Source organism: Petromyzon marinus, chromosome 53 (genome assembly GCF_048934315.1).
Source record: "Petromyzon marinus isolate PM22_M1 ecotype Great Lakes invasive population chromosome 53, UKy_Petmar_22M1.pri1.0, whole genome shotgun sequence".
Lineage (NCBI taxonomy): Eukaryota > Metazoa > Chordata > Hyperoartia > Petromyzontiformes > Petromyzontidae > Petromyzon > Petromyzon marinus.
In genome coordinates this window covers 6420450-6437390 of record NC_133719.1, presented here as the reverse complement: position 1 = coordinate 6437390, position 16941 = coordinate 6420450, and the positions used below count along the sequence as shown (strand labels likewise).

The following is a 16941-nucleotide window of genomic DNA, read 5'->3' as shown; positions in this document are numbered from 1 at the left end:
CACCATCGAACAAAGACGGTCACCGCATCGCGCGGCGCTTTCAGATGCGCTCCTGCGGCCGTCTGGAACGCTCCTCCCTCCGATATCTTGGAAGCCACTGGAGCTGTGCACTTTTAAATAATCTAGTTTGACAAACCCACGTCTTTAGAACTGCTTGTTGTTGTTGTGTTTAGTTTGCTGTCCTCCCCACCCCCCCTCCCCCGCACCTTCGATTAGCACAGGTTGGCTACGTACGATGCGAAAGAAGTTAAACATATTGTACATGATCAATCCACTGCTGGATGAAGGGCCGTCTCCCCAAGCCGCTGTTGCCGCCTCTCGCCGCTACATATGGTGATATTGTGCAGAGTTGCTAGTGCCTGCCCTCGGTGATCTAATTACAATAATGCGTTAGATTTGAAGCTTTCGTGACTGCAGGAATGCATACTATTTGGTTCTTTCGGTGGTTGTCGCACCTGATGACGGTCGCTTGCGTTGCGATCGAAACGTCGTGATTTATTATTTTTCTACCTACGTGACTTTACCGAAAGAGCCAAATAGTATAATAATGCGTTTTTGCACCCATGACTTAAACTACAAGGCAGCGCTGGCTTTATCTTTACACATTTAAGCCTTCTAAACTAACGCAGCGCATCCCAACTACAACGGTGACCTCTGCATCGCATCTGGAGTAACTCCTAAATGCTGCTCAACAGGTATCAGAGGGTAGGATTCGAGAAACGGAGCCTGCGGCCTCCAGGTTTTGCAAGTTCAGTGAGCTGCTGACCATCACAGCACGGCAGCCTCCCTTAAATTAACAATGCTTGACAAAATAAATATAAAGGGCCGCAAGCAAATGGACAAAGAGAAGGAAAAGAGTTGCCGTCTGAAAAGGAAATTCATAAAAAATTAAGCCGGGGCAAGTTGCACTTATTTCCGTGCAAGTTTGCGGGTCAGAAAAATATCAAAATACATGAATGTATATATCACGAGACACAGTTAGATATTTATTTATTTACGTGTTTCAGGGATGGAAGTTAAACACGAAAAAAAATCGTGTCGTTTTGCCACGGTGGCAGACGATCTGTCTCAGCCTCTGGGTTCCGTGTGCATTTTAAGAGGCCAGATATTGACTTGTGAGTTTATTTTTTTTGTTAACCCTTCATCAATCTACTTGTTCCATCCTTCCATTCTCAACACCGACTCCCAAATTCATTCATCTCTCGTCGCTGTGAAGACATTTATCCTCCACGGGGGGAAAAAATGCGAATCGCTGGAAGCGAGAACAGCTCGCTCGTAAATTTAATTGACTCATCCATATATCCTCCAAACTTTTTTTTTGTTTCAAATACATTTATTGAACGTTCTTTTTCACTACACATTTTAAAAATTAGGTAAGTAAAAAAAAAAGAAACAGCATGTGGTGTTAACGGTCAGCACGTTTGACTTCCGCTCCAGACAGGAGGCCACCGATCCCATCCCATCTCCCTCGGCGGCTAAAAATCAGTTCACCACACGAAGGGCTTTCGCGACCAAATCTGGCTGCTGCCTGACGAGGCGAGACGTCGCACTCGAATTGTTAATGTCGTGGGTTTACTCTCCAGCACACCGGCGTGCTGAACTAGCCACTAATCGGCACGTTTTGTTTACGTGACAAACCTTGCTAATTGGCTGCGACACATTCATATTTACGCGATCTAAACCCAGCTAATAATCTCTATTTATGGGTGGCGAAAACTATTGTGCACGTTTTTTTGTTGTTGTTTTAATCCCACTGGCCTCTGTCCACCCAGCAGCCTTAGTGGGTGCACCACATTTAGTCGATCGGTAGGTCTCCTGCGTTTGGGAAAAATGCGTTTACTCCCACCACTTCCAATAAACCTGGCCAGCCTCGAAGAGGAAGTAAAAATATCCTTCAGATGGGCTCTCAAGAGCTTCGTCTAGTGGTGACCCTTCCACCAGCAGGGCATAAACAAGCAATCATGGGGGGTCTGTGTTTTCCCTCTAATAATCGTGCTGATCTAAACTTTTTTTTTACCGGGGGATGCCCACTGAGCTGTATGTCTCTTTTTCAAAAGCGACCTGCCCACAAATGACAGCTCAAAGAAGTGGCTTATTATCACGTGGAAATGTATTGCAAGCGAATACTGTAACCGCACGTTGATTCTAAATCTGAATGGAAAAACCGGAGGACCCGGATTAAAAAAATCCACGCGACCACGGGAAGAGAGGCGCGCCTAAACGCTAAATATACAGCAGCAGGCGTCAGGGTCGGGATCGAACCCACGACCTCCTGTATACCAGGCGAGGTAGTTAACATCTCCTAGTCACCGTGATAATGATGAGAGAGAGAGAGAGAGACACGCAAACTCCAAATATACAGCAGGCGTCAGGGTCGGGATCGAACCCACGACCTCCTGTATACCAGGCGAGGTAGTTAACATCTCCAAGTCACCGTGATAATGATGAGAGAGAGAGACACGCAAACTCCAAATATAGAGCAGCAGGCGTCGTCAGGGTCGGGATCGAACCCACGACCTCCTGCATGTTAGAATTGTTCTATTTGCCCTTTGATTACTCTAGAAAAGGAACGTTGGGTCTGCTTGTGCATGGTTCTGTTGGCGAGGCGGTCTTACTGGGTAGGTGGAGGAGCGCTTTCGATCTGCGCTCATACTCCACTGCCAATGCAGCCCCAGTGTTTTTTTTTATTATTGACATGCAGCGAAAGAGATTTCACATCGGAACATTTGGCTAATGTCATCCTGGTCGGTGCCAATGGCCTTCCTGCACACCCAGCTTCAACAGCGATGATTGGCTTCCCCCTTTTTAAATGTATTCTTTCTTTGCTTTATCTTTATAACAGAAGCTCCATCTCATTATAGAATATCAGCTCGAACTCGCTGAGCCTCAGGTATATCCGCTGAATTCTAATTGAGTCAAGAATCTTGTCGGCTGCAGGTAGTGTAGCTATGTTTTAGATTTCATGCTGATGTGTGTGTTCGTTTTTCAGCTTTTGATCCTTTTTCATTCACGATGAAACTTTTATAAATATTGCGCCATAATATAACGAAACATCATTAGACCTCCTTTGCCAGTACCAAAATATAATAGGGTTTTTTCCCCTTTATTCTGGCAACAAACCTGAAACCTTTTTACAAGGAATCATATCTGCATGAACCACAATACTTGTGGTCAAAATGCAAACAAAAAACACACTGATAATATATGCATTGTCCTTGAAGCTGATTGGTCCACACCAGAGACGGCTTTCTTTTGAGCCTCGTCTCAATTGGAGCTAGACTAGAGGACGCCAAAAGGCGTACAGCTTAAAGACAATGCACTATCAAAGCAATGAGGGCTCGGGGTAAGCATCTACATCATTAAACCTCCTCTGCCAGTACCAACATATAATTATAGAGTTTTTCCCGTTTTTATATTATTATTAGAGTGTTTTTTGTTTGCATTTTGACCACAAGTATTGTGGTTAATGCACACATGATTCCTTGTAAAAAGGTTTCAGGTTTGTTGCCAGAAAACAGGGGGAAACCCCTATTATTATAACGAAACATCTCAGATCCATTTGCGGGCAATTTACAACTTGGCAAGTGAGCCACGTGACGCAGGCACGCGATGGCCTACTCGTTTCGAATGATGTATTTTTTTGTATTTTACCAGGTAAAGCCCACTGAGCTATATAGCTCTGTTTCAGGAGCGACATGGCCACATATGCTAGCTCAACGAAGTGGCTTATCTTGTGGAAATGTACAGCAGTCAAATACTTTAAGCGCGTGCTGATTATAAATGTGGAGGGAAAAAAGTGAAGGGCTTGGAGAAAATTCATCCAACCACGGGGAGAAAATGCAAATTCCAAATATACACGCATCAAGGTCGGGATCGAACCCACGACCTCCTGTATACCAGGTAGTTAACATATCTCCACCGTGGCGCCCTTACGGTCCACTGTGAAGCAGATGGAGTGTATTTATGGTTAATGCAATGGTGAGTGGCTGCCCAGTGATGAAAATTCAATTTTAGTCAGTGTTGGGCAAATCAAAACTGATGATCCTACGTGAATGTTTAGCTCAATACATTTTAGACATTGCTATATGCCACAGGCCCCAAATTCCATGTCCCTGAATTTTGATCCATATGTCATATCAGGTAATATACACTGATTAAAAACATTCTCTAGGCACCGGTATATTTTAGTCGACCGATCCTATTCTATTTGTTAAGCAAACCTGATTACTGATGAGCCCCGGAAGGGCAAAACCATACTTATGTGTTTCAACAATTCGGGCTGTGGTCATCCTTCTTAGTTCAGTGGGCCTCACCAACTGATAGTCTGAGTCTGGAATGTTTGCTGTTAATGTCTGGAAGGTCAAAAAGCCTGATAGCCCCTCAATACGTATGCCATTTTATGTGAAGATATGGAATTGATATGGCATTTTATTTGGAAATATGGAATTTTATGTTGGAGATATAGCATTTTACGTGGAGATATGGACTTTTTTATGTGGAAATATGGAATTGAAGGTGACAAGTTTAATTTTGAATGTAGACAGTTGTTTATCATTGCAATTTTTGTTGGTCATTCAATATTGTTTCCCTACCCCTAAGACGTGCCCTTTAAAATGGCAATTCCCTTAAGCCATTGCACAAAGTGCATCCCTTCGCCAATGGGTCGTTGCTCAAAAAAATGTCAAAACTTTTCTCCGATTTCAGTTTTTTTTTTATCCTTCAGGTGTAATATATTTTTTAAGTATCCTTGCCAACGGTATATGTATATACTGTATATATCGTTCATTTGGACAGGTCACGTATCATTGTTATCATCAGCCGCCATGATCAATCTACACCCCAAAGTCATTGCGATCTAACAATAAACCTCGAACGTCGTTGCTCCTTCTTCCCCAAGTGGACGTCCTCTCAGACGCCACTCCACCTCTGTTCTTGACCCATCGGCTACCTTTCATTCTCTCGACGTCTTTAAAATCGACTCAACTGTTTCGATTTAATTTTGCTAGGTAAGGGGCCCACTGAGCCATGAGAATCTTTCTTTTTCAGAAGCGTACCTGGTCACAAATGACAGCTCAACAAAATCGGCTCGTCATGATGACATGCATAGCAGCCAACAGGCAGCTAAAGCACGTGATGTTGATTCTAAATGTGGAGGGAAACACCGGAGGATCCCGAGAAAAATCCACGCGTCCATAGGTAGAGAGAGAGAGACGCAAACTCCAAATATATTGCAGGCGTCGTGGTCAGTCGGGATCGAACCCACGATCTCCTGCATACCAGGCGAGGTAGTTAACATCTCGCCACCGTGGCGCCCGCATCAATTCAAGTGTCATTTCAAATTCTACCAACAAGCTGAACTCATGAATTTGATTTGCTGGTTGGTATAAAGAAGATATTGATTTTTCCCTTCAACACCTTTTGTTAAAGCAAAGGGCAGTGGAAAGAAAAATACTTTACGCGTCGTTATTTATGATCGCGTCTTCCTGGACGAAAGTTCGGTCGAGAAAATAAAGATACGTTCAACGGGAAATTGAAAAGCTCCCTTCCGAGCCAGGCGAAATAAAGAGTCGTGAGCGCAAATCGGGTGGGCATTGGCCGTCTTGCGTCTTTTTTTTTCTGACGAAATGATCATTGCGGCAACCGATGAAAACGAGTTACTGGGGCATTACAGAGAAACCTAATAGAAGAGGATGCAATGAAGAGGACTTCGCGGCCTTCTAAATAATTGGCGGCGACAACCATTGCGCCAAGGTTCTCACCTGGTTATTAAGAAAACCCGTTGATGCTGCGCCATGCCGTTGGCCAAAACGGTTATTGACAAACCTTAGGCAGCGCTCATATCCGTTTATAGCCTCGAGCCAGCAAATGGAAAGTCCACATTTTTTTTTTTTAAAGAAAATAGGATCAATGGTAATCACGACATGGCGACATCTGAAAAATGCACGGCGGGTACAATTATCGTGGATCTTGTATCGTCCGACGCGTCGTCAGGTCAAAATTATATCCCGCTCCAGTGAGCGCTGAGGCGCTTTGCTCATCTCCTTCGTGCAGCCGTGAGCCGGTGGTGGAAATTCCACATTCCTAAGACTGGGTCAGGTCCCTCCATAGGACAAGCAGTGTGGACTTGCCATGACGTTCTTTTTCTTAGTATTATTTGTTGCTAAATTTCGATTTAAAGCTTTCGTGACTGCAAGGATTCATCTTCTTGGTTCTTTCGGTAAAGTCACCACGTAGAATGAGAATAAAACAATAAAACAAAATAAGACAATAAAATTCTAACGACGTTTCGGTCACAACACAAGTGGCCTTCTTCAGGTGAAGAAACAGGTCTATCCAGGAGACAGAGCTTTGCGTGACAGCGTCCATTCAAGCCCTGTCTCCTGGACAGACCTGTTTCTTCACCTGAAGAAGGCCACTTGTGTTGTGACCGAAACGTCGTGAGAATTTTGTCTTATTTTGTTTTATTGTTTTATTCTCATTCTACGTGGTGACTTTACCGAAAGAACCAAGAAGATTATTTGTTGTCTTGGCCTCTTGGGTCTTTGGGTCCTGACCATTCCTTACCATGATATCTCCTTGCTCTTTCTTGCCACTTATTTACATCTGTTGGTGCGTCATTCAACTGAGAGGGCTGCCATCCCACCCAGCATTTGATGTTGGATGCCCAGTCGAGTTGCGGTCTATCTTTTCCCCCTGGCACCTTCGAGTGTTCCCTCTGCAAATTGGTACTCACTAAATCAAATCCGTACGATCAATTTGCAGCATGTTCAGAATGCTGCTGCAAGGGTGTTAACCAGAACACATTTTTCACATCGTATTACGCCCGTGTTGGCCTCCCTGCACTGGTTTACAGTTTCACATAGAGTACAGTTTTATAATCATATTGTTGACTTACAAAGCAGTGAACCATCTTGTCCCAGCCTACGTCATTGACATGCTGCACCCATATGTCCCCTGAAGGTCTCTAAGATCTGGGGATGCAGATCTTCTCTGCATTCCCAAGTCGAGGCTGGAGTCTATGGGTGATCGAGACTTTTCCCGTGTAGCCCCCAGGCTATGTAACGATCTTCCAAGAGATATCAGAGGGATCTCTGAGTCTGTGGTATTTTTTTTTAAATACGTCTTGAAACCTTTTTTATATGCCTCCGCTTATTAAACGTTAAGTTCATTGCTGCTGCTGTGTCATCTACAGCGCTTTGAAATCCTTGATGAAAAGCGCGATATACATGGCAATAGTATTATGGTGATGGCGACAATGAGCAGAGTTAAAAGAGAATTTAATTCCGACCACTGCACCACATTGTATTATCGCAAACTGCCTTAGCGTTACCTATTTTGAAAACAAACAAAATAAAGGAGGTTTTTTTGGAAGCCCGTGTCCTATGTAAAATCCTAACACTGACATTTTGAAGATCACACCACTGTACTCTGTGCCGCAGTCTCTCTCTCTCGGTGCTATTGTTATCTGAAATCATTGAATTCGGTTCAACGTCCATGAAAATGCCCTGGGGCAAAAAGCTTAGGGGGATTTCTGAAGAGTCTTCACATTTGTGTGAACTCTCAATAGAACACAGTGATCTGTGTCAGTCGCCACACTTTCCTTCGTTGTTGCGGCTGGAGTGAATTTCAAATTGTCCCATGGGTGAATTTCCGCATTGGGACTTTTTGCACGGCGCTCGGCCATGCTGCATTCTGTGCGCTTCCACCCACGTGGGCTTCAATCGCACGGCCGGCGTGGTTGTCTAGGTACGGCGCGACAGAAGTTCAGCATACACACAGGTGTCCCTGTGGTGGGAGGATGCGACTCGCAAGTGGACGTTTTGCAAGTTAACATTAGGGTTATTAAAAGCGATAATTGGTGAACCAGAATCGATTGGGACACTGTGGTGGCGATATATCAACTACCTCACCTGGTATAAGGGAGGTTATGGGTTCGATCCCGACCGTAACGCCGGTTCACATTACTGTTGTTAAATGATGACTGGTAAAGCAGAATTTATTGGGGTGCCGTGGTGGTGCGATGTTAACTACCTCAGCTGGCATACCCGACATGCATTATCCCGACACTGACGCCTGTATATTTGGAGTTTGCATGTCTCTCTCCCCGTGATTGCGTGACATCCTCTCCGGTTCCTCCAGTTTACTCCCTCCATGCTTAGAATCAACGTGCGTTTTCGAATATTTGGCTGCAAATAATTTCCACACGACGATCAGCCACTTCGGTAAGCTATCGTTTTGTGGCCAGGTTGCTTTCTGAAAAAGAGCCACATAGCTCTCAGTGCGCCTTACCTGGAAAAACAAAATGAAGAAAGTTAAAAGAGTAAAATTGAGTTTGGGCCAATCAGCTCGCGAGAGCGAACAAACCGCAAGATGGCCGATGCCACCACGTGACGCGTTTGCCCTCGTTTATCAATTGAGTGGCAGCGGTGTGGCCCTGCAATTGCTTGCTGGGTTCACTCACGCCACTGCTGGCAGAAGGGGCCTGCACTAGAGAGGCATCTCGTGATCTCTCGGAGAGATATTTGCTCTGCTCTTTCACATTGACCAGCTATGCAGTTTTAAATCTCGTTCTGAAAACTCATTTCTTTAGAAATGCTTTTTTGTCTTTATTTTCGTGTCCCTACCCCGCACGTACGGTGCAAAAGAAGTTTAATATACGACTAGACATCTCAGACGAGAGGTTGAGATCAACCCACCTCATCCCACCAGACCGATCAACTTAACAGTGCCGTTCCACATTTATACTGGTGGGTATTTAAAAATGGAACTGATAGGGCAACCTGAGTTCCAATGCTGATGAGGATAATCAACTGGGGATCAATGTAACAAGTGCCATTGTGTCGTCGTCATCATCATCATCAGCCACGCACCATCCATCTCTGGATGAAGGCCTCCGGGAGCCATAGACATCTATCTCTCAGTCTCGCGATGCAACAATCCTTTCATCCTTTGCATACGTGCTGATCTCATCACTCCATCTCCATGGTCGGTATCTTCTTGGGCGTGTTCCATCCTTTGCACGTATGCATGTTGAACTTCTTTTGCACTGTATGTAGCCGACCGTGATAATCGGAGGTGCGGGGGAAGGACAACAAAATGCATCATTCGTTTCGACGTCCTTTGAGGAGCGTGTCCTGCCTGAGGCCGCTTACTTTTCCTAACATTCAATACAATTATCTCAAACCCGCCTGTTTTTTCTCCGATCCACGCGTTACTCCTTTTGTGACACAGTGTCGTTCCAGCCGCGCATCTCTCCAGATGCATTTTCCTGATTGCACGTGGCGCAGCACGTGGTTTAGTAACCACGTAGCGGCTAGTACCCCGCTTCGTGGAAATTCACCAGACGTCTCCCTGGTCCCAGTCGAACGTTTTTTGTCCCTAAAACTCGAAATTTTCACCCCTGAATCGCGGGAGGGGGGACGGGCCCGCCAACAGAGAGGAACGCGACATTATTCATAACAAAAGGAACGCGACAGCCTCGCTCACGCTGGTCTGAGTGGAGGAAACGCACCGACTCCTTCGAGGCCGAACGCAAATGAATAAATGGCTCGCACGCGGTGGTACACGAGTTGAAAGCCAAAGACTTTTCCCCTGAGCACAGCTGCGGCTACGAACTCCTCGCTGTGCACCACGTAATTTCGTGCTGCCCCAAATCTAAACCATAGGACTATTTTTCTTTTAACCAGGTAAGGTCCCCACTGAGCTTTACACGGCTCTTTTTTTCAGAAGCCACCTGGCTACCACAAATTATAGCTCAACGAAGTGGCGTATCATCACGTTGACAGTTTATAGCAGCCAAATACTGCAAACGCAGTGATGTTGATTCTAAACGTGGAAGGGAAAACTGGAGAACCCTGAGAGCAACCCACGCGACCACGGGGATAATGGGCAAACTCCAAATATACAGCTGCAGGCGTCAGGGTCGGGATTGAACCCACGACCTCCTGTATACTAGGCGAGGTAGTTGACATCTCACCACCGCTGGGAAGGCCGTAGGTGAATGCATCTGCGATCTATCGAAACAGCTTTAATAGGTGCTCGCTATCAGAACGGGTCCAGCCGAGTTATTGTTCGAACTGTTAAAGTTTTGTATACGTGTGCACGTATGTTGGACTTCCTTCCCACCGTACATAGCCTACCGTGCTAATGCCTATGTAACCTTCCTTTGAAAAAGTAATTATTTTCCTTCTCGAAGAAGCGTCGAGCAGCAGTCACCTCTGTTGGCAGCCCTTGATGTGGCGTTATACATTGCAGCCTCTCCATCAGAAAATCGCCAGAGGGCTGATAGACTGAGTTGATCCCAGTGTGAGAATTGATGACCATGAGATTGTTAAAATGATCTTCATGATGTCCGATTGTAAGGACCAAAACACAACGGACGACTTACCTCTCACAATGTGCGTATGCTGTGCGTGCAGTCAGGAACAGATACGAGGCCTCTGATTGGTGCCCCAAATTTGGGAGAGACCACGTGGGGTGGATAACGGACAATGGGGGGGGGGGGGCGGGGGTGGGGAACAGAGAGGCCTGGAAGGGGATTGGCTAAAGACAGAGAATTGAAGGTGATTGGAGGAAAGATACAAACGCAAAGGGTGGGAAACGAAGGTTGACTGACAGGAGAGCGGTTGAGATCCGTTAGAGATGATGGGGCGAGGATTGGCTCTGGAAAGCACGTTAGGGAATCTTCGAGAAAGGAGGGATCGAGGGATATAAACGGGGAACCACAAGGGGAGGGGACGCTTGAAGAGAGGACTGAGCTGTACTTAGAGACAGTGTTCGTGTCCACAATAAAGGCTCTTAATAAATTGCTATTGACGAATGTGTGGAGTTTTTTTTAATGATTGTTTGTACGTGTCCACTACTGCCAACGCAGCATCATCAAACAGCTTTCGGACTGCAAATGGCACTCATCAAATTAAAGGAGTTTTATATGGTTATGTCCATGAGACGTAGCGCGTGCGTGTGTATGTGGTGTGTATGTGTGTTTTAATTTGTTGTGTGTATGTGTGGTTAACCCACCTGCTTTACCAACCTAAATATCGCTCACCAGTCATGAGTGACATCTGAACCGGTCTTAAACCTCTGCTTAGGCTGGGCTGACTGCCTTGAATTAGTATCCGTTGCGGTTTGTAAATATCAGCAGTGGGCAGACAATAATGTGGCCAGGTGTGATGCCAGCCACATCTTTGCTTGTGTGTGTGTGTACGTGCGTGCATGTGTCTTTGTGGGTAGCAGTAGCGTAGCGGTTAGCGCTGCGAACCCGACGACCCGAGTTTCGAAACCCACTCAAGGCCAATGCCAGTGGCGATCATCTGAACCGGTCCTGAGCATCACCTAGGTCAACTCGGCCTCAAATGAGTACCGGGTGTGGCGTGTAAGCATTGCCACTGGGGAGATAAAAGGCGGCCGGGCGTGGTACTGGCTATCCAGTTCTCCATGTGCCACGCCGGCCTTTATAGGGTGGTCGCTAACAGCATTTGCCCCAAAAGTTTGTTTAGGCTACATCGGGGGGGGATATTTGTCCTTGTGGGCATCACGTGATTTTTTTGTTGTTGAAGGGGGTGGCCACTTAAATGCAAGCCCATGATGGAAAGGTTACGGCAAACAAGCGAGGCGCGGTATCTAACTTGAAACAGGCGCCGCAGGGGAAAATAAATCTGGAAAATCGCCACCAGTTGCCAAGCTACCTGCATTGATTTCGGGGGGGGGGGGGAGTGGGGGGGAGGGCCCGCCTACGTTGAAAACTCCGTGGCCGTTCTCATCTTGAGAGATATCAAAAAATAAAAACTGCAACTAAAATCCAGCAGGCTCTTACAAATTACCATCTCCCGGACGCGTTCGAATGCTTTGCGGCGCGGACTGATAGGGCCCTGGTAATGTGGCGAGCATGCGAACACGGCGGGGCGCTTTGTTCCAGGGGTCCCAGTTGCTCTCGCGTCGAGTTTATAAATGACCACGCCACGCTGGGCTTCGTGGGATCTCCTGCGCTCGTACAAAGGAGGGGTGGGGGGGGGGGCGGACGGGAGGGGGGGGGGTGCAAATTTGCGTACGTTGTGGCAGGATGAAAATCGCACAGACTTCAGCCGAATGCGTGATCTGCATTTTGCGTGGTTGGCTATGTGCCAGGTCATAGTGTGTGTGTGTGTATTGTGTTTAGCCGGATAGAGGGGGAGATAAATGGGCGCGGCATTGGCCAGAGAAGAGGTGGAATGATGTGGTGCAGAAAGATATGGAGCCGATTTAGACTTGCAAATGACTGGTACCTGCAGTGTGAAGATCGGCCTCTGCGGAGTAGGAAGCTCGTGAAGGACGCTACTGGGTAGTTGGAGGCACTCGCTCTCAACAACAGCGGGAGGCAGATGAGTGATACTCACAACAATGAGCAGCGAGCCTCTGCGCTATGAAATGATTCGCGGGCACGGACAACATCAGTGCTGAGTGATATCTGAACCGGTTTTGGGCCTCTCCAACCAATTACCAACCAGCACTGAACAGCGTGGTAAAGTATGGTCAAACAGCAAGGGTGGTAAATGAAAACAATAAAAAAATGTGTTAATTTGCTTTCAACATCGTTGACATGTTGATGCGTTGAGCCTGTAATTTATGATGTACGTACGGATAGTGCTCCCGAGGGGAAACAGGCTTGTATTTCAGTCGGCTCACCTCGGCTCACCTCATCACGAACATGCTCTCCGCGACTTTGACTCTCCATCAATCGCACCTGGGACTCTACACGACTAATGCATCGAGATGCGGAGAAAAATAAAGCGGAGAGATAAAGTGATAAGATTAAGTGATAAGATGAAGATAAGTCCATTTATAAACTATCATTTAATACTTAAATATATATATTTTTTATTATTTCCTTTATGTTTATTATCACCAATTTGCATTGTGTTATGAATAATTTGACGTATTCAATAGCTTATTTATGTACCTATTCACGGTGCTTCTTTAGCAAAAAAAATAAATTCTAGGTTTTCTGTAGGCCAATATCATTAGCCGGCGAAATTTGCTATTCACGAGCATCTCCCTGACGTATCCCCTTACGAATAACGAGGAAATACGGCGTAAAGGTCATCAATGAATTGATTGATGACTGACATGCCCTATTATAACCGTGACTCGATTTGAATGTTATTGTGAGGCCACAGGCAGTGCTCCGGGCGTGAATCGGTCGCACTCCTTCATCTGTTCTCCCGTCTGGAGCAAAACGACATTCGCGGTGAAACGAGCTGCATGCACGTCGGAGGTTGAGAGGTCGCGCCTCCGATGAGCGCGGTTGGCTGCGCACGGTGCGAAAGAAATTCAACGTACGCGCGTGCATGCGTCGCAGGCACAATGCCTGTTGCGATTCACGACGCCGCATAATTTGGAATAATAATAATAATAATGCCCTTTACCCAGGAGAGCCTCAATAATGAGTCTCAGGATGCTTCGTCAGGAGGGTCCTGCTACATTTAGTCCACGGGGCAGAGCAGAAATGGGCTACCACCTAAGGTAGCAAAATGTAAATCACACCAATGTATTAAATCGGCCAATAAGAGTGAATGATTTGAAGACGCCATCATTCGCTGTACTTAAATTGGAACCACTAAACTCCCGTGCCACCTCAGGGTAGTATCGCTAAATTGAAATTTATCATATTCTTAGCTCTTTCGGTAAAGTCACGTTGCAGGGAAAACAATAAAATAATCAAATATATATAAAACAATAAAAATTCTCACGACGTTTCGACCATAACACAAACGGTCATCATCAGGTGTGAAAAAACAACTTCTTTCAAATGTTTCTTGCCGTTGGTATTTCACACCTGATGATGACCGTTTGTGTTATGGTCGAAACGTCGTGAGAATTTTTATTGTTTTATATATATATATTTTCTTATTTTATTGTTTTCCCTTCAACGTGACTTTACCGAAAGAGCTAAGAATATGAATTACTGCAGTCACGAAAGCTTTAAATCAAAAATTTAAATTTATCAATAAAAATTTATCGGAACGCCACGGTGGTGAGATGTTACCTGCCTCGCCTGGTGTGCAGGAGATCGTGGGTTCGATTCTGATCCTGACGCCCGTTTTCGTGTCTCTCTCCCCGTGCCCGCGTGGAATTTTTCTCCGGGTCCTCCGGTTTTTCCCCTCCACATTTAGAAAATGCATTTAGATTATTTGGCTGCTACAAATTTCCACGTGAAAATCCACTTCGTTGGGCTATCATTTGTGGCCAGGTCGCTTCTGAAAAAAAAGAGCTACGTAGCTCAGTGGGGCCTTACCTGGTCAAAGTTAAAAAATATATATTTATATAGTTTATTCATTTAGAAATATGTGGTCTGAGCTTATGGACAAAAACAAATGTGGACGTTTGACAAAGCATCATCGATGCGCGTGAGGAATCCCGAAAAGAACCCGGCAAACACTCGCCACGCATACGGGGTAAGGGGGGGGGGGAGACAGGCAAGCGATCGTGCGGGTCTGGGGGTGTCACGGCAAGGAAAGGGTTGGGAATCTCCGGTGCATCGTCCGATCCATGCCCAGCGATGGGGGGGAGTGGGGGTGGGGGTGCGCATTGGATTTACCGAGACGTCTGAAATGTGCTCGTAGATCAGCGGGCGGGGGGAGTCCATTGGTTGGCGAATAAAGATGGACAGTTTGTGCGCGTGCTCGCGACCGCCGCACAACAACCAAAAAAGGGAGACGGGGGGGGGGGCAGCTTCTTCACGGCCCTCCTCCCAGGGGCAATTTGTCAACGATGCCACCACGAGGGGTGGGGGGGGGGGGCGGTGTACGGTGGGGGACTCGCGGCACGTCGCTGGTCAGAGATTGACAGTGCACATCATGGCCCACCCACCGACTCCCCCGGGCACAATAAATTTGCCACCACTTTGTGAGAAGTGAAGAGTAGTCGGTGGCTTGATTGACTGCCGCAACGCCCCCCGCCCCCCGCCCCCCGCCCCCCGCCATAGAAATGTGGAATTTTTTTTTACTACTTGCTCAGTTGCTCAGGGCATTTAAGAGGGAGACACGCTCTAAAACCCAAAAAGATGACGTCTTGGTATAAGCCGCAGCTTACTGGCGATGCAGACTACCGAAAAGTAGTGAGCACGGGATCACAGAGGGTACCCGACCCGATTAAATGCCACTTCCTCCCCCCCCCCATCCCAGCCCCAACCCTTTCCTGACCCACGCTGAACGGCTCGGTGAAGTATGGTGCAACAATCCCCGTGACCGGCAAAGCCGTGCGGGGGCATTTACCCAGCGGTGGATAGACGCACGTTCATCAACGGCTGTAGCCTCACAAAACGAGGCGCGCATAGCAGTTGACGTTTTCGGGTAGGGGACCGTTCTTCGTAGAACATAGAGACGCTACGCCAATTAAGCACAAAGGTGGTCTCTTGACGCGTCGCTGTGTAATTGTGGATTTTTCATTTTAAAGCCGCGGTGTTGTTGACGAACGTGTTGCGTTTTTCGATGTTCGTGCTGGTGCGCCACTGCCAATGCAGCGTGTGTTACATCATAATTTTATGTCGGTAGACAGGAAAAAAAATTGTAATAAGTTTTTTTGCGTATGAATGCATACAGCATATCACAGATAAGTGTAACACACGTTATGTACGTCTGTACACTCGCCCGCACTGCCTATTAATGCTGTATTGCGATGTTTCAAAACGTCATCCCTTCAATGTTGATTTCTCACAAATCGGTACCAATTTTATCTGCCCCAGAGGGATGATGGGCTGAGACGGCTGCCGACGGAGGATTCAACACACAAACCTGCCAACTGTGAGTCGATCGCACTGCTCACAACACCACTCCCCTGGACAATTATACAGTGAGGGAAAAAAGTATTTGATCTCCTGCTGATTTTGTACGTTTGTCCACTGACAAAGAAAAGATCAGTCATAATTTTAATGGTATGTTTATTTGAACAGTGAGAGACAGAATGACAACAACAAAATCCAGAAAAACGCATGTCAAAAATGTTATAAATTGATTTGCATTTTAATGAGGGAAATAAGTATTTGACCACTCTGCAAAACATGACTTAGTACTTGGTGGCAAAACCCTTGTTGGCAATCACAGAGGTCAGACGTTTCTTGTAGTTTGCCACCAGGTTTGCACACATCTCATGAGGGATTTTGTCCCACTCCTCTTTGCAGATCTTCTCCAAGTCATTAAGGTTTCGAGGCTGACGTTTGGCAACTCGAACCTTCAGCTCCCTCCCCAGATTTTCTATGGGATTGAGGTCTGGAGACTAGCTAAGCCACTCCAGGACCTTAATGTGCTTCTTCTTGAGCCACTCCTTTGTTGCCTTGGCCGTGTGTTTTGGGTCATTGTCATGCTGGAATACCCATCCACGACCCATTTTCAATGCCCTGGCTGAGGGAAGGAGGTTCTCACCCAAGATTTGACGGTGCATGGCCCGTCCATCGTCCCTTTGATGCGGTGAAGTTGTCCTGTCCTCTTAGCAGAAAAACACCCCAAAGCATAATGTTTCCACCTCCATGTTTGACGGTGAGGATGGTGTTCTTGGGGTCATAGGCAGCATTCCTCCTCCTCCAAACACGGCGAGTTGAGTTGATGCCAAAGAGCTCCATTTTGGTCTCATCTGGCCACAACACTTTCACCCAGTTGTCCTCTGAATCATTCAGATGTTCATTGGCAAACTTAAGACGGACATGTATATGTGCTTTCTTGAGCAGTGAGATCTTGCGGGCGCTGCAGGATTTCAGTCCTTCACGGCGTAGTGTGTCACCAATTTTTTTCTTGTTGACTATGGTCCCAGCTGCCTTGATATCATTAACAAGATCCTCCCGTGTAGTTCTGGGCTGATTCCTCACCGTTCTCATGATCATTGCAACTCCACGAGGTGAGATCTTGCATGGAGCCCCAGGCCGAGGGAGATTGACAGTTCTTTTGTGTTTCTTCCATTTGCGAATCATCT

At 46.4% G+C, this 16941-nt stretch overlaps 1 protein-coding gene across 3 annotated transcripts in view; it reads left to right on the top strand.

Moving 5' to 3' along the window:
• Positions 1–16941, top strand: part of LOC116953866 (muscarinic acetylcholine receptor M1-like) — a 197055-nt gene that overhangs the window by 42888 nt on the left and 137226 nt on the right. For 2 of the 3 annotated variants that reach the window (XR_012929571.1, XM_032974143.2), the window contains exon 2: positions 15722–15779. The exons of the other annotated variant lie outside the window; for it this stretch is intronic. The gene's annotated coding sequence lies outside the window, so the exon portion shown is untranslated. The remainder of the gene's footprint in view (positions 1–15721; positions 15780–16941) is intronic. 3 annotated transcript variants of the gene reach the window in all.